General features: G+C 43.0%; 1 protein-coding gene across 2 annotated transcripts in view; it reads right to left on the bottom strand.

Annotated features, from left to right (window-relative positions):
• MPP7 (MAGUK p55 scaffold protein 7) overlaps positions 1–24919 on the bottom strand; it is a 304195-nt gene that overhangs the window by 232595 nt on the left and 46681 nt on the right. For both annotated transcript variants that reach the window (XM_075827506.1, XM_075827508.1), the window contains exon 2: positions 7753–7831. The gene's annotated coding sequence lies outside the window, so the exon portion shown is untranslated. The remainder of the gene's footprint in view (positions 1–7752; positions 7832–24919) is intronic.

Raw genomic sequence — 24919 nt, 5'->3', positions numbered from 1 at the left:
GACAACGATAAACTTACTTTTTTTTAAACGATACGACCAGCAGGTGATTGGTCACCTGCTGATCGCTGCCCTTTTTACACAGGGCAATTATCGGCAACGAGCGTTATATGAACGCTCTTCTGCGCGATAATCATCCTGTATAAAACCCCCTTAACTCCTTCACCTATTTCCTTTACTTATACTGCTGTAAGATAAACTGGACAATATCTATAAACCAAGAAAGCTGCAATAAATGTTGGTATCTTTTGTGACACAGATACAGTCATACTCTAGGGCACTAGAGGGCGCTATAGACTGATGAATAATGCTCCAGTGTGAGTATTAGACCATTTGTTTTATGCATTTCCATTTTAGTTTACAACGAACAAATCCTTCAGACTCGGTCTTACCAGCACCTGACAGGACAGGAACATTAATCAGGAGCTTTTTGTGGCAAAGAATCATTTCCCAGAACAGGACGGTGCACTCTCTTAATCTGTAGCTTCTATCTGTACTGGGGAAGATCAGCCACTGCTCTGATCAAAGTTACAGCCATGAAATGTACATTTATCTTGCCATCCAGAGCTGAGAACAAGTATTCAGTCTAATCTCTATGTAAACACGGAATAGACGGCGTTCTGTTCACCCGGCTATCAGCAAAATACACCTCCCTCTAAAAACAGTCGTGTGCCATACCTATGGCTGGGCGTTTATGACCTAAATCAAAATCACGATTAATTGAACATGTAATTACCTCGATGATTAATGAACGAGTATTTAGGCCACACCCTTTTTTGCATACCACACCCCCTAACTGCATGTTACGCCATTGAATTAATATTTCTCAAGCCTGCTGTATATAATATACCCCGACACTGCACCCACACAGTATAATGCCCCTATAACTGCCCTCCACAGAATAATGCCCCTATAGCTGCCCTCCACAGAATAATGCCCCTATAGCTTCCCTCCACACAGTATAAGGCCTCCATAACTGCCGTACACCCAGTATAATGCCCCTACACATTATAATGTCCCCATAACTGCATTCCAGACAGTATAATACTCCATAACTGCCCCATAGCTGCCCTCCACACACTATAAAATCCCCCATGGTGCCCGAACGCTGTATAATGCCCCACAGCTACTCCCACACAGTATAATGCCACCATAGCTGCCCCCACACAGCTGCAATAGTGCCTAATAAAATACATACTCACCTAACCCGATTCCAACAACGAGTGGAGATCCCTCTGCTCTTACGGTCTGTGCGGCTCGGCGCAGACATGTGCGATGACATCACTGCCTCGCGCCTGCCTGCGCTTACGGCTCCCTGCTCCACCATTGGATTCAACTGTATCTGCATCCGGAGGACGGAGATAAAGAGGACACCAGGAAAAAATAAATTGAAGAAACTGATATGCACAAGAGGACATCGGTTAATTGCGCTGAATTTCGGTTATTTTTCGATTAATTGCCCAGCCCTAGATTACATACTATGATTTTGAAAAGATCGGTTCTGCAGATCAGAATATTCTGAATTTTTGGCTTGATTAGAAGAATACAGTTATAGAATTGATCACAGTATGACATTAGAAGGCCGGTCATTACTATTATGGCAGCTGAAAAAGACTATCACTTGATGACATTGGAAATAAAGGCATCTTCGTGCACATTAGGCCTTGGTCTAAGTACATAAAGTGCTCACACTTTCCAATACACTCAAAATCGTGCAGATTGAGGCGGATTTGCTTTTGGATTTTCATTTTGCGGGAAAAAAAATGTAAACTCACCTTGAAAGGAATGGGTTCAGGGTGTTATCAGTGACAAAAACGGATAGCACCCTGAAGGAAAAACCTGAAGTGGGCATGAGGCCTTAGTTATATCTGACTCTGAGAAAGCTGAGTGCCAACCAGTATAAGGGTATGTGCACACACACTAATTACGTCCGTAATTGACGGACGTAATTCGGCCGCAAGTACCGGACCGAACACAGTGCAGGGAGCCAGGCTCCTAGCATCATAGTTATGTACGACGCTAGGAGTCCCTGCCTCTCCGTGGAACTACTGTCCTGTACTGAAAACATGATTACAGTACGGGACAGTTGTCCTGCAGCGAAGCAGGGACTCCTAGCATCGTACATAAGTATGATGCTAGGAGCCCGGCTCCCTGCACTGTGTTCGGTCCGGTACTTGCGGCCGAAATACGTCCGTCAATTACGGACGTAATTAGTGTGTGTGCACATACCCTCACTATTACAGCTCCCAAAGGAGTGGTCACCATGTATTCCCACACTACGCAATGGCAGATCTGCATAGTAATGAAGAGATAAAGGGTTTACAGATTACTACTCTATAAAAAGTAAAAACTATGTTAGGTTTGTATAGGTCAGTGGGTTTTGTAAGGTGCCCGTTGCCTTTTTGTATAAGGAAGTCTGAAAGAGGTGTAAAAAGTGTGAGATGCGATGGCTACTAGTCCACAGATGAAGTCGACTTGTCCGCCAATAAACTGAGCTGTACCAATGAATAACTGTAAAATGGTGTTTATAGGCATTAATATGCCAAGGTCAGTGCTTGGCCCTTGAAATCAATCAATTAGATATATTGATTTAATTATACTGGCACTAGTCTGTCTGGAGGCCGTCTGTCACTGGAAACAAGGAAATAAAATAATTTGGTAAATCGCATGAAGATGACATAACTGTTCTTTGTTTTTTTACCCGAGCTTAGTCTTTTCTGTATAGCCACAAGGTCACGGAGAACAGATGCAAGTTGTTTAGCCACGGGCTACATATAGCTATAATGTCTTATAACAGGTCCCTGAACAAGCAACAGATGGCAACCATGATAGAACGTATCCGCCACAACGGAACGTATCCGCCACAACGGAACGTATCCGCCACAACGGAACGTATCCGCCACAACGGAACGTATCCGCCACAACAGAACGTATCCGCCACAACAGAACGTATCCGCCACAACAGAACGTATCCGCCACAACAGAACGTATCCGCCACAACAGAACGTATCCGCCACAACAGAACGTATCCGCCACAACAGAACGTATCCGCCACAACAGAACGTATCCGCCACAACAGAACGTATCCGCCACAACAGAACGTATCCGCCACAACAGAACGTATCCGCCACAACAGAACGTATCCGCCACAACAGAACGTATCCGCCACAACAGAACGTATCCGCCACAACAGAACGTATCCGCCACAACAGAACGTATCCGCCACAACAGAACGTATCCGCCACAACAGAACGTATCCGCCACAACGGAACGTATCCACCTGCTGCTGAAATGCAAGCAAGACAATGATACAACATAATGGATATATACAGCATAGAGAATACAGAAATAAGAGCATTGTCAGGGCAAAGCTCCCAAACAAAGAAGTGGTTCACCAAGTAATGTTCATGCTTCAGGGCAGTGCCCTTATTGAGGTTTTCATGGGTAACTGATGCAATTAGGATCTGTACGCATCTACCAGTAACCACGATATCTCGGACTTTAAGGCCGGGTTCCCACGGGTCGGATGCGCTGCGTAAAAATCATGCAGCGTATCTCACCTGGAACCCGCAGTACATTCCGTCCGAAAAATCGCACCACATTCTTGCAGCGTAATCGCTGTGATTACACCGCAAATGTCGCAACACTTGGCTTTCTGCTGTGAGTTTTGCATCCCCATTGAATTCAATGTGGAAAACCCGCAACAGAAAATCAACAAACACGCAGCATAAATAGACATCCCGCGGAATTAAATTCCGCACCGCAGGTCAATTTATTAATTGTTAACGTTGCTTTTTTCCCCCGCAGCGTGAGCATGAGATTTTTTCTAAATCTCATCCACTTTGCTGCTACTGTAAATGCAGCAGGATTACCACACACAATTCAGCTGCGTTTACGCTACGTGGGAACCCGGCCTGAGGGTGCAGTCACATGTGGCAGATTTTGTTATGGATATTTCTGCGTCTTAAAATCCGTTCTATTCATCTGACGGAGGTTTTTTCTGCAGCAGGCGCATGTATTTCTCCAAGTATTCAGATGAATGTAACAGGATTTTAAGTCGCAGACATTTTTTGCAACTGAATCTGCTGCGTGTGAACCTAACCTAATGCTTTTTACAGCCGCCTTCTCTCACAGGGTTTATCAGCCATCGCCTCCACCCCCTTCCTTATCACTGAACAACTATGTAATTCTGCTAAAGGGGATTCTGGGAATTAATCCCATGGAAGCAGTAATGGTTACCATATTCAACATCACTCAAGAAATTTCAAGAAATTGATTTTAACTAAGAAACAGCTAAAAGCAATTATAAACTGCTTCGTAAATGATTGTATTCCCTATAAAATAACAACAATGCTCGAACATCTTTTTTTAGAACTCTAAATTGTGCCATTCCTCTGTTATTCCTCCTGAAAATATACAGAATAATATGAAAACTGGGTGTTACCATTTCTCTTGTCAATGGGATGTGATCCTACACTATCTGATATGGTCCAATCAGTGCAAAGAGTATCAGACTTTCCAGGAGAAAATAAAATAAACATGTTAGGGGAGCTGGCAAATCGACTTTAACAAAAGATAGGTATGATTTTTCATCTTTTTACCTAGCCGTTTCACAATTCCATGCATTGCAGCAAATTCACATTATTTGATTTCAGACCACTGACATCACTCAGAAGCTAAACCTGCTATGAATCACCCAGAGCCCCATCATCCCTAATGTGAGTGTAATGACCAGACGACAGAATTTGTCTTTCTAGCATTTTGCGCTCTCGCTTTTACATTCCAAGACATTTTGGACACCATGGTCCAGCCAGTGAAGTTAGCACAAGTCTTGCCAAAAGACATTTCATTCCAGTGAAAATGCTGTGCTCTCAAATGCATCTTTAGCTTTTGGAGTTTAAAGGAAATTGAGCAGTTAATTAGAAAGCGGCATAAAACATTAGCGCAGCTACTTTGCTCGAGTGCCAGGCTCTAAAACCGCCGAATTGGCAAAGAAAGCTGATGCATGGAAAGACACTAAAGAAAAACAGAAGTAAATGCATATTTCGATTTTCTAATAGCTTGACAAAGTAAAAAAAAAAAATACTTTGGTTGTCTGGAGGACATCTGGAAAAGATGTCAAAGGACCCTCATCTCCGTCGCAGATCCGGCCGAGAACACCGGAAACTATAGCGCAGCATGCTGCGCTATGGTATCCGGTAAAACCACGGAACCCATTAAAAGGAATGGGCTGTGCGGTTTGCTGGTGGTGTCCATCGTGTAACGGAACCGGCGTATCCGATTTATTCGCTGCTCTGCTCCTCTGTCGAAGCAGAGCAACGAAAAACAGAATGCTGCGATGAACCCAGCCTAAACCGATGTCCTGACCTGTATTATCCGCTGTATAAATAAATAATCCTTGGATAACCTATAGATGTTAACCATCACAAAAAAAATAAAAATAAATAGTAAAGGGGACATTCACTTATAGAAAGAGACGGCTCTACAACTAGTAATTGTGTAACAGATCATCCAATGTTCAATCATCCACAGTGTACACGACAGATGTACTACAAGGTGATGCGTCCAGAACCATTGGTGAACTCTCTTTATACACTACAGAATCTAATTTACAGGAATTCCTTAATAAATGGACACAAAGGCTTACATAGCATAAAGTAAGACCAATTTCTGCACACCGACAAGTATCAGCCAGCACCATCCTGGCACACATGGCATTGATGTACCAGCTACTATTTAAACGGTAACTAAACTTTCAGAATGCTTCTGACATGTCAAAAAGCTGATCTGAAACAAAGCGGCTCAGCGCTCACTTGAGCGCTTCTGCCGCTTCGTTTTAGCGATCGGTGGGAATCTCAGTGCTCAGACCCCCACCGATCAAAACTTCTGCCATGTCACTATGAGACGCTAGAAGTTTTCTGAAAGTTTATTTACCCTTTAAGGACCCAGAAAATTCTAGTCCTAGTGCGAGGACACTTTGTTTTACAAGATGTGCCATTTCTATGCCCAACGCCAAAGCACATAACCGAACATTAAATGGGCAGAGATTGTTTTGAGGCTCCATAAATTTAGGTAGGTCTTCAGCCACACAGGCAATGTGATTAGAAGGGATGCCAAGAAATATGATGCCCTTCAGATCTCTTTATAGTATGTTACAACCAACCACAAAATGTTACCAATTTGTATCTTAATGGGAAATATTTCCGATCATATTCAAACAGAATTTTATAAAGAGATCTAGGCGTCCTGGACCTCTCAGTTCTAGTTCCAATCATGATCGGCGCCATTGAAATGCCCACATATCCTAGATTTATTTTCAGAGTGTGGCATACACCCATGTAATGATGTCACCCATTCATCCGGTCGTAAACACGTAACAGGAACAGCACAGCTACTACCACCGACAAACCGTTACCTCAGGGAAACTGGCACAGTACCAGCGGTGCCCCAGAGATGACAACTCCAGACATCTGGGGAGGCTATTAATAAACAGTTATTCTGAGATGTAGAGCTCTCCAAGTGCGATTAAGAAAATACATGGCAGCACTTAAAACTCAGATGCTGAGTTCACATGTGAGCGACGACCCTGCCAACACTGAAGATATGATGGAAAGCGTGACCAAGGCAAGGAATTGGGTCGGTGCCAGTTAGAGTCAGGTATTTTGAGGATTGTGACTAGTTTCCAAGAGAGAGAGAATACCTCGAGTACAGGCAGTCAGTTGTCACTCCCATTGGGTCAGAGGACGAGAATAAAGACAAACACCCCAAAAAAAAATATTATATGGAGTAATAATCAGATCCCCAAATCAGGGACCAGACTGCAGATACGGCACATTATCACGTCACACCTAACCAAATGTTTACAGCTGTATGTCTGGGTATTAAAGGGACCCTACACTCCTCTTATATAACACCTTCCTTGATCCTGGTCCATCCAGAAAATTGTAGACTGCTGGATTCTGCTGATTTTTTGCCACCACATATATTGCATGGTACGAAAGATAAATAATAGTGCTCAATTTGACAAGTAACCGTTTCTTATGTACATTGTGATAACTGTATAGGCTAATGTACCAAGAATGGTACCTGCAGTCCTATGCAAAATCACAGTTGACACATGATATCACAATGTACTGAGCCAAATGACAACTCTTCTACATAAATACAGTGTATATACTTATTGATGATACCTTTATATACTGGATAAAGACATGCGTGTGCGTGTCACGTGGAAGTAGTTTCGACTGCAGAGACTCATACAGAAATTCGTTTATAGTGGTTGCAGGCTCACCAATGGGCTTGCGTTTGCTAAAGGCATTGTTTAATTGGCAGAACAACATGGGCTCCACCCGCTAACGGATACCCTGTAATGCATTTATCACCTTTTCAACACTTTTGGTGAGGTTTTTTTTTTTTTTTAGAGCGCTGATCCTGCGTTCCGCTAGGCTTCTGGAACGGAGGCAAACGGAATCCAACTAGAACAAAAGAATTACCATTGAAATCAATGGTAATTCAAACGAAAGCGATGCTTTCTGTTTGGATTTTCGGTCAACTCTTCCTCTGACTGAAGAGACCTAAATGAGAGATAACGCTAGTGGGAGCCCAAGACTGTAGTAGGATACCGAGAGCTAACTCATATTTTAGTGTGGTTAAAGTACATACGTCCTCGGCAGCGAATGGGTTAATTGGGTTGTTTTTTTTTTCTGTTTTTATTTTTGCCTTGAATATGCCTTTAAGATAAAAATTGTTCTTTACCTGAGGCTGTTAATAGTAAAGTTGATGTGCTCCAGGCGTGGATTAACTACAAGGAATCTTCAGACATTATGACTTAGACCTAGAAAAAAAAACAACATAATAAATAAATAAATTCAGTGGCGAAAACGAATGTACAGAAAAAGCATGTGATAGGACGGTGGTGCAATTTTGTATTTTTTTATTTATTTATTTTTTACTCCTAACGGGGGAAAAGCCACACAGGATTCAAATGCCATACGACTCATTTGTTACTCTTGCAATTGGCATCACACAACGTCGCCCAAGACTAGATAGTAAGAATAAAATTATCAATGACATCAATGTTCTAGAATGACAGGCACGACACGGCAGGGTCCACTCAATTACACATCATCCAAAAAACAAAAAAGAGCAGAACAACGAAAATACTGGAAGCGCTGGATCTGTTGCATGACGGACATCTTTGGCACCCGACGGAACCCATTGACTAATGGGTCCCGTTGGGTTTCCGTCATAATGTCAGTTTTACCTTGTATTTTCGAGCAGATCTGTGATGGAGGCCCCTCACGGAGTTTCCAAAGCAGATGTGAGCAGGCCCTTTAACGGGACCGGGCTAATAATAAATAGCAGAGAAGCGTTACACAAAAGAATTTTAGAACCACTACTGCTATTCGGCTTTAAAAATGTCCCTTATAGGCCACATAATAATAATAATAATGTCTTCTATAACAAAAAAGGCATTTAAAGGGCATTTCCATCAATTATAAAAGAAAAAATACCTGGAAATACAAGTCACTTGTCCTATTTCTTATCACTGACACAGCTAATAGGTACTGAGTAACAAGTTGGCATAGATAGACGCTACCACCCAACTTATCACTGACCCTGAATTATATACATTCACAATGCAGCATTATACGGCTAACTACTCCCATTCTCCAGCTGATCCGCCGGTGTCTAAATCTTCATTAAAATCTGACACTTGTTCATGGACAAGGAAGCTCAGGATGAACATTTCCTATTGATATAGTCCAGAAAGAAGAGCAAAACTGTCACAGTACATTACAGGAGGACACAGAGAAAGTAGACAACCAAAAGCGAACAAAAAAGGGACATAGCCCTAAGAATGATAGTCAACTATATAATATAGAAAAAATGAACAATCTTTATTAAAGAATAATACAACAATAATCACAGAATATAAAAACACGAATGGACCACATAAGGAGATAAAGACAGTACGGTCAGATGAAAAAAGACCAAAAACGTACAGAGTCAGCCAACCTAGGGAAGTCAAAAAACCGCTCAAATGACCCACAGGGAAATGATCGTGCATGTGGAATGGCAATGCCCAGATATAGAAAGAAATGAGGAGAAAATGACTATGCATCTAATGTAGATAATCTAAACATCAGATAAATATGAGTGGGCTATAAAGAATCTCTGCACAAAATCAGGGCAGGGTAAACCTGTAGTAGTGTGTGGAAAGACAGAGATAAAATCATGCAACAAGCCAGGATGTACACATACCCTGAGACATGGTGGGGAGCGGAACAGACGACCCAAAGGGAAGGATGAAAGATGCCTCGACGCGCGTTTCGCCAAGCAGACCGGCTTCGTCCGAAGCCGGTCTGCTTGGCGAAACGCGCGTCGAGGCATCTTTCATCCTTCCCTTTGGGTCGTCTGTTCCGCTCCCCACCATGTCTCAGATAAAATCATGCAACAAGCCAGGATGTACACATACCCTGAGACATGGTGGGGAGCGGAACAGACGACCCAAAGGGAAGGATGAAAGATGCCTCGACGCGCGTTTCGCCAAGCAGACCGGCTTCGTCCGAAGCCGGTCTGCTTGGCGAAACGCGCGTCGAGGCATCTTTCATCCTTCCCTTTGGGTCGTCTGTTCCGCTCCCCACCATGTCTCAGGGTATGTGTACATCCTGGCTTGTTGCATGATTTTATCTCTGTCTTTCCACACACTACTACAGGTTTACCCTGCCCTGATTTTGTGCAGAGATTCTTTATAGCCCACTCATATTTATCTGATGTTTAGATTATCTACATTAGATGCATAGTCATTTTCTCCTCATTTCTTTCTATATCTGGGCATTGCCATTCCACATGCACGATCATTTCCCTGTGGGTCATTTGAGCGGTTTTTTGACTTCCCTAGGTTGGCTGACTCTGTACGTTTTTGGTCTTTTTTCATCTGACCGTACTGTCTTTATCTCCTTATGTGGTCCATTCGTGTTTTTATATTCTGTGATTATTGTTGTATTATTCTTTAATAAAGATTGTTCATTTTTTCTATATTATATAGTTGACTATCATTCTTAGGGCTATGTCCCTTTTTTGTTCGCTTTTGGTAGTCTACTTGTAATAAGGGACCCCTTTTCATGCCATTGCTTTGGTTCGAGGTTTGTGTAGGTTTTTCAAGGACACAGAGAAAGTAGCTGCAACAGCAATGTATGGGGCCTTATAGAATATAATGTATAGGATTAGTACAATCATATAGTCTCTTATCTTATGTCATCTTGCTATAAAATCCCATGACTCATACGAAATAATCAGAGGTACACTGTGTTCTGTAGCCTCCGTGCCACAGTATAGAAATCACTGCACACGTAACCAGCCACCCACACGCAACATAAAATATAGCACAAAAATCTGCACTATATGCAGCAATCCCCCCGATCCTCCTGTCTCCTACGTGTTATATAGGAACAATTATCCAGGCTATACGTCCTCATACATAAATATACACCCACTCCTGTCAATGGGACTTTACTGACCGTAATAATTATTAGGTAATGACCAGCGATCTGCCCGGTTTAGGTGATATTCAGTCATTTAGACACAATGCCATTAGTTGCTTTCGAAGTGTCAGAGAGGTACCAGCTGACCACACAACATGGAGGCATAGGTGACAAATACATGGTTTAAAAAAAATACATGTAAATCAAAGATAATCTAGTCTCTACAACAAAAAAAAAAATGGTGCAGCAACCTGGTGCCCCCTACTGTACATATGCCGAAATGACAAGGCTGTACTTTCAGATGTAAGGGAGATGGAAACACGATTCAATGGCATTTATTTAAATGTTGAAATGCACCTTTAAGCATTTTTGGACAGGTCACTACGCAGGGGGGACGGCAGCTGGCAGTGTTAAGAGTTGTGTGGCACTGCGTCTGGCTTAGTTATGGGGGTACCGTACTAGGTTGTGTTACTCTATTATTGGGAAGACATTGCTCCTGGCTCAGTTATGGGGGCACGGAAGTTGGCCGTTAGTATGGGGACACTGCGGTGGACTTAGTTATGGGGATACAGCAGTTGGTTCTGTTATTATGGGGACACTGCCGCTGGCTTAGTTATAGGGACAGTGCAGTTGGTTCTGTTATTATGGGGACACTGCAGCTGGCTTAGTTATAGGGACAGTGCAGTTGGTTCTGTTATTATGGGGACACTGCAGCTGGCTTAGTTATGGGGTCACTGTGGCTAGTTCTGTTACTCGGACACATTCTGAAGGGTTATGGAAGACAACCTATGTAATCAGCAATTCCCTAAATGCTCGTATGTATTAACTCACTAACAATTATATAGGCTCCTGCAAGAAAAAGAAAAAAAACCACATGTGACAAAGCCCTGACACCACCATCAACTCTGCAAAATAGTGACCTTGCTGAAGAATGTCAACCTTTGCTTTCGGTTACCTAAACGATGACAAATCATACAGCAGGTAAAGCCGGTTGAGCATGTTTACTGGAAATAGGCATCGGGGGGCACACATGGCAGCTCTTTCCTGCTAGAATGGCTTTTGAAAAGTACAGCAGGCGGCTAAGAAGCTTAAGAAGTGCTGGTAACGCCTCATCAGTAATAAATTGCAGGTGACTGTGCTGGTGTCCATAGAGGGATGGAGATCAAGCATAGTCACCCGCTGCCTGCCGAACATGTTGCTAAGCAACAGCGTGAACTTCTTCAGGTGCTGCCCAGCAAACACGGTGCTTATGAAAAAAAAAAAAAAAAAAGGAATCATTATTATTATAATCTTCATAATGAATAGTTACAATGGGACACTCTGGCTTCTCTCAAAGCTGCAATAAGCAGTGCCCACGAAACCTCACGTTTCCAACCAGCCAAGTACAAATAATAGTCATCCTCATTTTCTGGAAGAAAAAAAAAAACATTTTAAAAGAAAAATTGAGATCAACTCCTTCAGACATCACATCCGTGCAATCATGTCATAGAGTCACATGACCACACCGTCCAAGGCCGCAGGCTTCGCATTTGCTCACAAGTTTTTTTTACAGTGGGGAAAATTTGTATACAGGTAAGTGCCTACATTTCTGATTAGAAGCTCCACGTCACGCCAATGTTTTTATATCTCACAGAAAACCCCCTTAAAAAGGGGCATATGGACATCATAGAGGCGCATGGCCCGCCCCCGTCTGTATGCCAGAAGGTAGAGCTACTTTGTAAGAATCACTCACGCTGTATTGGACCCAACCCGTCCGTGGACAGCCGTGAATTTGAATGGTGGCAATGTAATGCTACATATCTCCTGCAGTGGAAATTTATAATCAGACGTGGCTTCATCTGGCGATAACAGCCGATGGCCAGGCATAAGAGAAGTCAAACCCAGAATAGCTGGTCTTTGCGTCGGCTTCATTCCTTAAAGGGGTGTCCAAGCACGGACAACTGATGAGCTATTCACAGGATAGGTCATCAGTATATTATCGGAGGGGGTCAGACACCCGGATTAGCTGCTCCGGCTGCCGGATGTTATGCAGTATTCGGAGCAGGAAGCAGATGGCTCCGACTACTGCATAGCGGCCGCTATTTCGCGACTGGAGCCATCTGTTTCTGGCTTGGACATCTGGTGCCCAGAGGCAGCCGGAGCAGTTGATCGGTGCGGGATCCGGTTGTCGGACCCCCACGATCATATACTGCTGACTTATTATGTGGATAGGTCATCAGTCATCCGTGCGTGGACAACCCCTTTAGGTTGGGTTCCCACAGGGCAGATTTTGTATGCAGTTTTTTTTTTAGCCAAAATCAGGAACGGAACCTAAACAGAAAGAAATATATGAAGAAAGGCCTTATAGGTCTCCCCTCCTGGATCTGGCTGAAAAAATGCATGCAAAATCTGCAGCGAATCTGCACTGTGGGAACCCAACCTTTAAATGGTTGACTTTTTGAGAGAACCCCTTTAAATTTTATCAACAGTTGAAAATCACCTCGTTAAAAGCAATGTCAATTCAAATGCTTAAAAAATGAATAAATAAATGTGAGCACAAAAGAAAAAAAAAAAAAAAAGACATCTAATATTTAAAATTAATTAGAAGTGAAAGCAGTCTGGATGGAATAAAAGGAAATTCTCCATCTTTTCATTCCAGAAGTCTGAGATCTAATCTGAAGAGCCGAGTTTTATGTAAGGAAACCAAAAGACTACAATTAATTTTATTATTTCTATAGCGCCAACATATTCCACAGCGCTGTACAGAAATGATCATCACTCTGTCCCCAGTATGGCTTACAATCGAAATTCTCCATCCCATTGGAATGTGGGAGAAAACTAGGGTACTCTGAGGAAACCCACACAAAGACTGGGATAAGGGTATGTTCACACGCAGTGACCAAAAACTACTGAAAATACGGAGCGGTTTTCAGGCGAAAACAGCTCCTGATTTTCAGACGTTTTTGTAGCAACTCACGTTTTTCGCAGCATATTATACGGCCGTTTTTGGAGCTGTTTTTCAATGGAGTCAATGAAAAACGCTTCCAAAAACATCCCAAGAAGTGTCCTGCACTTCTTTTGACGAGCCGTCATTTTACGTGCCGTATTTTGACAGCGACGCGTAAAATTAAGGCTCGTGGGAACAGAACACCGTAATTCCCATTGAAAGCAATAGGCAGATGTTTGTAGGCGTAATGGAGCCGTTTTTTCAGGCGTAATTAGAGGCGTAAAATTCCCGAATTACGTCTGAAAACAGTGCGTGTGAACATACCCTAACAGACTCCATGCAGATGTTGTTCTTGGTCAGATTCGAATCCAGGACCCTAGTGCTGTAAGGCAAGAGTGCGAATCACGGAGCCAACGTGCTGTCCTTCATGGGTGTCCTGCTACAGGGACCATCAATAATCAGCTGTAATTTGCTAGGAACCTAGGCAGCAACTGTTCAATTTCCCTGCAGCACCACCACAGGGGAAATAAAGCATTACACTTGCACAATGAAATCAATTAACGGTCCATCTAACTCACAGATGTGCTGGATCCTCCAGAGCAAAAACACACTCATTGCAGCTGCTCCCCACTTTGGTTAATAGACGACAGTCCTGAAGGTGGCGCGGAACCCGCCTCTATAATGTATGTTTATACAGTAATGTATGTTTAATACTATTCAATAACAGATCAAGAAAGCTGCAAGCAAATGATCGTGGCAAGCTCCAATCCATATTACGGAGGAATTCAGCCCTAAAATCAGTGTTTCAAAAAGAATAGGGTATTGAGGCAACATCGGGTCTGTGCGTCACCGTCCTTCATCCATTCACACAGCAATACAATGTGTACATATAACCCTAAAGAAAATAAAGATTTCAATATTACAATGAATTTATATTTCATGGAACAAAAGCCGAAATGTCACAGCTGTATGGAACAATAATCCTTGTAGTCAATATGCCATGAAATACAAACTGCCTGTTGTTTAGGCCAGCTTTATAATCATGTCTATAAAAAGTACAGACTCAAAATCCCCCAACACAATGTTCATCACTTTCATTTATGTCTCTCCAGCACCGCACACCCCCTGGCACTGAGCAATATCATTTGACACTACTGACCTATTCTGGATGGTGCGGTTCATCTGATCCAAAGAATTCACATACAAAACACAGCCCACATACTGGATCATTATCACGTAAGGTTTTCTGGACATCCACTGCAAGTCCAGGCTATGGCACTCATAGCATTGAAATAGTTAAATTCATACTTTCCCATTAAATTTATTACAAATTACTTCTAGAGCACCAACATATTCAGCAGTAATGTACAGAGAATGTGCCTTGTCCCAGGGGACTCACTAGTTTCCTCAGCAAGTTGACGAGGGCCATTATTTCATAGAAAGTAAATTAAGTTATGTCTTTTTTTATATTTGTATTTTGCCATGTGGAAGGAACGCCAGAGAACGCAATGTGTACATATCTAACTTCATTAAGATATTGCCCTACCCGTGTCAAAAGGGCACTCCGAATATTGACTATGAAGGCGAATCCATACTATCATAAATGTCTGATAGATGGGTGTTCAACTTCTGAGACGCTATTATCCCAATTGGTGGGAGTCTAAAAAGTGGAACTCCATCTATCAGACATTGATGACGTATCCTACAGATACAAGTCAACAGTTGAAATATCCCTTTAACCACGGAGACACCGTCATCATGAAATTTAGGCTGGATTCACACGAGCGTGGCGTTTTTGCGCACGCAAAAACGCGGCATTTTGCGTGCGCAAAAAACACTTGACAGCTCCGTGTGGCAGCATCATATGATGCGCGGCTGCGTGGTTTTCGCGCAGCCGCCATCATTATCACACTCCATTTGGATGTTTGTAAACAGAAAAGCACGTGGTGCTTTTCTGTTTACATTCATCCTTTTGACAGCTGTTGCACGAATCACGCAGTTCGCACGGAAGTGCTTCCGTGCGGCATGCGTGGTTTTCACGCACCCATTGACTACAATGGGTGCGTGATTCGCGCAAAACGCAGAAAGAACGGACATGTCGTGACTTTTTTTCAGCGGACTCACGCTGAGTTAAAATCACGCACATGTCCGCACGGCCCCATAGACTAAATATAGGTCCGTTGCACGGACGTAATTCCCGTTCGTCTGAATAAAGCCTTATAGTGTTTAAGTGTAACTAAACTTTCAGAAAACTTTTGACATGTCAAAGTGACGTCAGAAGTTTTAATCAGCGGGGGTCCAAACGCCGAGACCTCCACCGATCACTAAAACAAAGCAGCTGAAGTGCCCAGGTGAGCGCAGTACCGCTTAGTTTCTGATCTGATTTGCTCCGCTCCCCTTGGAAAACCGAGCGAGCAGTGTACAAGCTCAATGAGTCCATACACGGCTCTCTCGGCTTTCTGAGTAGAGCCGTACAGAAACGAAGCGGCACAGCGTTCACCCGAGCATTTCTGCGGCTTTGTTTTAGCGATTGGTGGGAGTTTTAGTGCTCGGACCCCTACTCATCAAAACTTCTGACATGTCACTAGAACATGTCAAAAGTTTAATGCACGTTAAGTTAGACCCCCTGCACACAACTATGCCCAGGAATTACGGGCACGGCCGGCTGCGGACAGCCATCTGCATTTGCGGGCCAAGCTCCAATATAAAGTATAGTAGCATAGTCCGTAAAAAGTAAAAAATAGGACATGTCCTAACTTTTGCGGAGCCTTTCTACGGCACGGACACCTTACCGGAAATATACGGGAAGATGTACGTGGGAAATCGAAACGAATGGGTCCGTAATTATGGACGATTTCTACGGTCGTGTGCATGGGGCCTTACATTTTAAACCCCGTCTAGAAACCAACCTCGTCTGGACATGATTTAGCCATAGTTGTACGTCACAGGAGCACATTTGTGTCACACTACTTTCTTTGAAATAAAAATTAATTACGATTCACTCCCATAGGATGGTGCCGGTGTTTTGTCCTTCATAAGTCGCAGTTGTGACATAATGGGGAAGATTTATTAATACTATCTTAAATGTAGACAGCTTAGAACTAAACTAAATGCGGCAAGTTATCACAGTCGCTTGTGCCAATTGATAAATCCAGCCCATCTTTAGACACTTTTGTGCCAAAATTTTGTTGCAATGTTGTGCATTTATGCCACGCCCTTTTTCTTTAAGCCACGCCCTTGTCTAACAAGCGTAGTAAATCTGCCCCAATGTATTACTATCGTAGTTAATAAGAAGGTCCATCTACTGCAAGGGTAAAATCGCTGTATAACTTGAGCCTAACTCAGGGTCTGGCCTCAGGCATAGTTATCCGCTGACTGCAGGAGAGGGCAAATTAATATAAAGATGGCGCCTCTGCATATTTTTATATTGCGGTTTTGACACAATTTGAACCCCAATATTTCTAAAGCCGTTCTACGTTAATCGCAGTAACACCGTTGCATTTTTGCTCAAATCATGGCAAACCCATGACTAAAAAGGGTTAGACTACCTTCAGACACATCAGGGTAATGTGATTAAGGTCCTGTATCCAGGCACCGCAGAAGAGATCTGTGAGTAGTGTGTTAGTGTAGTGAATTTGGTGTTTATGTAGCGAATTTGGTGTTTATGTAGTGTTTGTTTAGTTTATGTGTAGAGTATGTAGTGTCGTGTCGCTTTGTGGTGGGTGTGCAGTCTATATGAAGTTTTTGGCAGAACTGGGGAGAATTCTATCCCTGCACACAAACGGGTTGCTGAAATAGCAGCCGGGTTGCAGAATCGGGGAAAAGCAGGTTCCCAATGTGGTCGGATTCACTTGCATCAGTGTCCTCGGGATGCGGATACAATTGAATAAACAAACTTGCGCCAGCTGGTACAAGGGAGCCCTGACCCGCCATTCTGCAACGACACCGTATATTTGACACAAGCCTGTGTGAGGACGTCCTCATACCTTAGGAGAGGGGAAAAGGAAAGTGGACATCCAAATGACAGGGCACAACCTCATGAGTAATCTTATAAGTACATTTTTATTGAAAAACAACCATACATTAAAAACAAGTAACAGGGGATTCGTGATGAATAAGGCGAAAATAAACTGCAGAATTTACGCAGCACGTGATTAATGTTTTTATAAGTCCTATACACTTTTATTGAACAGATTTCAACAGCGTGTGAATGTTACAAAGTTAAACGGGTTGTCCACTACCGCACAACTGATGACCTAGCCACTGGATAGGTCATCAGTATATGATCTGTGGGGGTCTGACACCCAGACCCCGCATCGATCAGCGGTTACGGCTGCCTCCGGGCACCGGACGCCATCGCACAGTATGCAATGTATGGAACCGGTAGCAGTTGGCTCCGCACATTGAATAGTGGCCGTGCTGCAGAACTACAGGTCTGCTCATAATCACATGAATAGGAGCAAAGCTGCAGCTCGGCCGCTATTCTGTGAGTGAAAACAACTGCTTCCAGCATGGACGTCCGGTGCTAGGAGGCCACCGGAGCAGCTGATTGGTGCAGGGTCTGGGTGTCGAACCCCCACAGATCATATACTGAAGACCTATCCGGTGGATAGGTCATCAGTTGTCCGGTAGCGGACAACCCCTTTAAATCGTTATTTTTTTTTCTTTGCCATCTATGGTTGTCCTGTACCCCTACACCCATCCTATGGTATGGGTGAGGGAACATTTCCACAGTTCACCTTAGGCAGCAGAAAGCTTTGGTGAACCCTAGGCATAAGTCTTTGTTTTATGAAAATCAAAGTTGACTGTCCCTTGAGGGTCCCTTTTAAATCGCTAATATACCGTTAAGTGGTTCCTGATATACTTGAATTACACAAAAGCTTGAATAAGTAGCTCTTTTGTATACAATTTCCATGGCTGCTCATACTTCTGCATGGTTCTGGGAAGTACTATTGACAAGTTATTTAAGGTTTAGGCTGGGTTCACAAAGGAGTTTATTGCAGGCAGAAAATCTGCCTCAAAATTCCATTTGGAATTTTGAGGCATATTTTGATCTGCCTGCACACCAATTTTTGCGGCGTTTTTCACCCGCGGCCATTGAGCGCTGCACACAAAAAACGCAGAGAAATACACTCTCTCGGCCTCCCATTGATGTCAATGGGAGGTCAGAGACGTAAACGCCCGAATATAGGGCATGTCGCTAACAGCACAGCAGGCGTAGTCTCGCTGTAAATGACAGTTTACATCGTAATCTCGCGAGACTACGCCTGCTGTGCGGTAAATCAACCACAAACGTTATCGAAGTGTCAGGATTCGGAATACACATCCCGTCCTGGCTGGTAGTGATGTCTATTCACGGTCAGGACACCTCAGTAACGTTAATGTGTGTGTGTGTGGCTGCACATAGTGAACAACGCAGGATCACTATGTACAGTATAAATGAATGGGGAGAAGTGTATGACACTGATTGGTCAGCATCATACACTCCTCTATACAACGCCCACTTGGTCAAAAAGTAAAAAACATGCCCAGTTGGGCATTAAGAAACTCATTAGCATAAAGCTAAAATATGTCATAACTCCGTCAAAAATGATGTTTTTTCTAAATAAATAACACTGCTGCAATCTACATTATAGCGCCGATCACATTATGTACAAGATAGGGAACTTATAATGTGGTGACAGAGTATCTTTAAGGTATGTTCACACTATGGATTTTTCGGTCTGAAAAGTCAGTTTCAATAGCAAATGTTGCGTGTTTTACTGCAGGATAGTTGAATTTAGATTTAGGTTGGGATGTCAAAAGCGCGTGGAGGTGTAATGTGTAGGCGTCCCAATACTTTTGTCCCTATAGTATATTTCTGGCTAAGTCAATAGACTACAGGGAAATCAATGGAAGTGTGTTTGCCGGTGTCTGCTCCGCTCTCTGTACAGGTGGCTCCATCTGTCAGCAGACAGTTTATAGTTGACTGGAGTATAATGCAGTTCACTAATACATTAGAACATTGACCACCAGCAAATATGGATCAGTGATATGGTAATAAAACACAAGCAACAAGCTATACCGCTCAGTGGATAAAAATATCTGAGTAAATTGCAACAAACTACTGAAAGATGAAGTCACGTAGCACTAACACAAGCAGTCATTAAGCAGACTGCAGACCTCTGCCCACCGTGGACACGCCACACATCCTGTACCCGGCCCGTAATTACACGTCTGCCGCTATCATTAGTAAGCCTTGCAATTACCCCACTATTACTGAACGCCCGGTCTGGAACAGTTTGACACACACTGTTAGACACAAGCAGGATCTGTTCACACTATAAAAATACATCACACAGCTTTTTATGTTTTTTAAAGGAAAAATTTAGCTTAAAGGTAACCTGTCCCCAGCATTTCACCTATTGGACTCTACTCACCCCGCTAGCCGCTGCTGTGAAAAGTTCATTGCCATTATCCCCTCTCCTAAACTCCTCCTCCGACCGTAAATGACGGTGTGCAAACATTTTGCTTCTCTTATGGCAATAATCCGTCAGTCTTGCTCGTTCCTCCTCTTATGCCCGCCCACTTCTGAAAACTGGCCCGCCACAAATGCCAAAATCTCGTCTGAGATAACCAGTCATGTGTGGTCCAACACGCTTCCCTGCTTTGTCCGGACCTCAATGTAGTTACTGCGCACATGCAAATATGACGTCCCGTTGTGGACACGCACCAGAACAGGACATAGATGCGCAGGATTCCGTGTGCGCTGGCGAGAGATGGAGCTGTCAATCAAAAGTAAGGAGGCGGGGTTATCTCGGAAAGGCTTGAGGAACGAAGATATGACTCTTATGCTCATTAGCATATAATGTGGGAACACAAAAAAAACAGAATACTAAAATGTACAGAGCTGACTTAGAAGAGCTGACTTAGAAGAGCTGACTTAGAAGAGCTGACTTAGAAGAGCTGACTTAGAAGAGCTGACTTAGAAGAGCTGACTTAGAAGAGCTGACTTAGAAGAGCTGACTTAGAAGAGCTGACTTAGAAGAGCTGACTTAGAAGAGCTGACTTAGAAGAGCTGACTTAGAAGAGCTGACTTAGAAGAGCTGACTTAGAAGAGCTGACTTAGAAGAGCTGACTTAGAAGAGCTGACTTAGAGGATTTTTTTCACCGACTTCCATCAGGTATTGCTGGTTTAATAGGTGAAATGCTAATGACAGGTTTCCTTTAAAATTTACTTGAAAATCAATGAATATGTGAAGTGCAGAGTGTACATTTTTTTAAATCCCATCTATACCTAGATTAAATGCAACAAACATCAGTCACCCACTCCCCTAAAGGGGTTGTCCCACAAATGACTTCTACGAAGTCAACTTAGGGTATGTTCACACACAAACTCGAAAACGTCTCAAATACGGAGCGGTTTTCAAGGGAAAACAGCTACTGATTTTCAGACGTTTTTTAAGCCACTCGCTATTTCCCCTGCTTTTTTTTACGGCCGTTTTTGTAGCTTTTTTCGATAGAGTCAATGAAAAACGCCTCCAAAAACGTGACCTGCACTTCTTTTACGCGGCCATTTTTTTTACGCCCGAAAAACGGCCGAAAATAAGTTGTGTGAACATACCCTCAGTATTACCAGTTTGTTTCTGTGGGATTTAGGACAGTCAGATCCCAAGAATGGTACCTGCCGATCATCAATGTAAAGTGTCTGCCCAGGTTCGGTAATACTCCATTGGAAGGAATAGGATACACACATAGGATTTTGATTGGCCAGAATGCAGGATCGTTCATACGAACGATCCACCCAGCAACATGCCAGACTTAACTGGGAGACCAGGGAGAGAAAAAAACAGACTGGGCCTGCGCAAAATAGAAAACGATTAGCCGCATTCAGTCGATCATGTCTTACAGTTGGATTTTCAGCCGATCACGGACTAAAAAAATCCAAACCAACCGATCACATTTTTGGCAGTCGGCCATCGCGATCGATCAATCTATCGTGTGTGTTTCATTTTCGAACGATCTTATGTGTATGCCTAACTTAAAAAAAAAAAAAAAAAAGCACTTCCGCAATTTTTAGTGTAGTAACGATCATTCGTCCCGATAGATACATTACCGATTATTGCTCGAGAATGGAGCTAACGAGTGCTAATTGGCGCTTGTTTTCCCATCCAGTATTGGGCCTTCTAAAAGACCTTAAAGAGACTCTGTCACCATATTATAAGTGCCCTATCTCCTATATAAGGAGATGGGCGCTGTAATGTAGGTGACAGTAATGCTTTTTATTTAAAAAAACGATCTTTCTTCACAAAGTTAGGAGCGAAGTTTATGCTAATGAGCTTTCTTAATGCCCAAGTGGGCGTACTTTTACTTTCGACCAAGTGGGCGTTGTACAGAGGAGTGCATGACGCTGACCAATCGGCATCATGCACTCCTCTCCATTCATTTACACTGCACTAGCGATATAGATATATCACTATGTGCAGCCTCATACACAAGCCCTAACATTACTACAGTGTCCTGATAATGAATACACATGAAATCCAGCCTGGACGTCATGTGTACTCAGAATCCTGACACTTCTGACTCTTTTTTGTGAGATTCCAGTCAACTTTGGGACAATACGTTTTAGATATGCCCAAAGGAAGCGGAGATCTAGGACACCGTTCGGCAAGGACTTTACACTGGAGAGCTGAATTAGCAGTCCGTGTCTGCAAGTTAGGGACTGTTCACATCACCGTTCGCTTTCCTTTCCGGGGTTCCGTCGGAGGTTTCCGTCGGGTGAACCCTGCAACGGAAAGTCAAACTGAAACCACAGCTTCCGTTCCCGTCAATATTGGTATCAATGGTGACGGAAACATTGCTAATAGTTTCCGTTCGTCACCATTCCGGCAGGTTTCCGTTTTTCCACGGAATCAATATTGCAGTCGACTCCGCTATTGGTTCCGTCGTTAAAAATAGAAACCTTCCGGAATGGTGACGAACAGAAACCATTAGCAATGTTTCCATCACCATTGATATCAATGATGACTGAAACGGAAGATGTGCTTTCAGTTTGACTTTCCGTTGCGGGGTTCACATGACGGAAACCTCAGACGGAACCCCGGAACGGAAAGCCAACGCTGATGTGAACAGGCCCTTACTTGGAAGGAACAAGGTGGTCGCAGACTAGTTTCTGTGCAGGATGAAGGAAAAAGACTATTTTTACTATAGAGCCGCTATTTTGTTTCTTATACATTGCTATCATATGACTTTTCTTTGTGACCAGTAAAAAGTGTCCTGTGATAGAATCAAAGACTTGAGGAAATCCATTGATAGCTAGCCAAAAGAAGAAAAACTCCCTTATATCCTCGTAATATTTACACCACAAAGGAAATTACATTAAATTATCCTTTTATCTGCCCATCTGTGACCCTGTATGTTCCCGATCCTAAATGGATTTCAGTCTGCAGTTCTTTGACTGCTCTGCGGTCACTGATCCTATAATTAGCAGGGACATAAGTCAGTGCTCTGGGTGTGACAGATGTGAGATACGCAGCCAGCTTGAGGGCTCTATAACACCCCAGTGTGCTCTTCGGTCGGAGCCGGTCATGATATATGAGAGAGTACAAGCACTAATTCACATCTAGACATATGCAGGTATAGTATTACGGTTTGCATTTTAGAAATACTCAAACATAAAAAAGAAAAAAAGCTTCAAATAAAGTTGGGATTACACGCACAGATTTCTGACCAATCAGACTGATCCTACAGATGATAAAATTGGTCTGAGTTGGCCGTTTATACCCACAGATATTTTGTTAAGATAGAACCAATTTTTATCTTCCTCATCTGTTATGATCATCCTAAAATAAAACCTTTCCATTCCCTGAAACAGAGTTTTCCTCCAGATACGGTTTACACTCCACGTTTATGGTGATTGGCAGACATCCGTTTTATGGCAGATGAGACAAATTTTAATCAGATCAATTGGCCATTGACACGCACCAAATTAGATTGTTATTGGACAGAAATTGGTCAGATATCTGTACATGTAGAGGAAGTCCAGTTCAGACATCTGTAGGATCTCATGAGGAAACCAGTGTCAAATCCAATGCATGTTAATGTGATTTCCAAAACGTATTTACATGCTACGGAAAATTTCTCTTATCGTCATCGTTATCTGTGACGCTACAAGTCGCTGCGGGAAAACGGTCACGTACTGAAAACATGTTACTGAAAACATGTCCCTAATGTTTTCAGTACTGGACAGTAGTTCAGCGGAGAGGCAGCGACTTCTAGCGTCATAGATAACGATGATGCTAGGAGCCCGGCTCCCTGCAGTGTGTCCAGTCCGGGAAATGCGGCCGACCTGCGGACCGTATATCACGGACTGAACACGATCGTGTGAATCCGGCCTAAGCCAGAGTGAGGCACAGTCGCCACCACAGGAGAGTGCACTGTTTTTAGGGTATGACTGGAATTATTAGGCTACATGCACACGTCCCGAATTTGGTTTTGGAAAATCAGCATCAAAACGAAAAAAGGTAATTAGCCTAGAAAATAAGTATTTTTTTTAAGCCTTTTTAGATGCGGACTTTACATTTTCATGTGGAAACAGATGTGGATTATCTGCTGCGGATTTTGGTGCATTTTTTAAATAAACTTGGCAGATACAATTCTGAGATGGAAACGCATGCAGAAATATTCTGCAATGTGTAGATGAGATTACTTGAAATCTCTTTTACTTTTGCTGGTACGGAAAATCTGATGACGAAAATCTGCACAACAAATCCACACGTAATATGCGTTGTGTGCATGTGGCCCTAGGGTGAAGTCACACACGGCAGATTTTTTGACAGAGATTGAAATCTGTTCCATTCATCTGAATGTGGTTGTTTCTGCAGCAGGTGCATGGATTTCTGCAAGTTCCATTCAGCGGAATGGAACAGTTTTAGTTGCAGAAAATTTCTGCAGCAAAATATGCCACGTGTAACGGTTATGATTTTTTTTGCGCATTCCCAAATGTCATTTAGGTGGAAGTAAACAGAATACAACTGCAGATACTCCCCCTCATAATGCTCCAAGCTACGGAAGAATACAATGAGGCTTGCATGGAAATGACAATGAAGGTTTCCTTTATGCTGCATTTTATTTCTACTACAAGTAGACATGAGACGTGCTATATATGAAAAGCTTTCCATTAATTGCAGTAATTGATATTAAACTCCAGTTCTGTCAGGGCTCCTAAGGTCCTGCCACAATCTCCATGCGGCTTCCACGTGCCTCGGTACCCGTTACTTGCAGACCTTGTCCTCACTAACACGAGTGATCAGGTCACCGGCGGCCACAAGATTAGATCCCGCCACGGTTGTCATCTATAGTGTTTTATCCCTAAGGCCTCATGCACACGACCGTGTTTTTGCGTCCGCAATTCCACCGAAAATCCACGGGTTAATTGCGGACCCATTCATTTCTATGTGGCCATACACACTATCCGTGTTTTCACGGCTCTCCGCATGTCCGCACATCCGTGCCGCAGAAACTCCGG

Source organism: Rhinoderma darwinii, chromosome 5 (genome assembly GCF_050947455.1).
Source record: "Rhinoderma darwinii isolate aRhiDar2 chromosome 5, aRhiDar2.hap1, whole genome shotgun sequence".
NCBI lineage: Eukaryota > Metazoa > Chordata > Amphibia > Anura > Rhinodermatidae > Rhinoderma > Rhinoderma darwinii.
The sequence above is the reverse complement of the archived record's forward strand: the minus strand, read 5'-3'. Positions and strand labels throughout refer to the sequence as shown.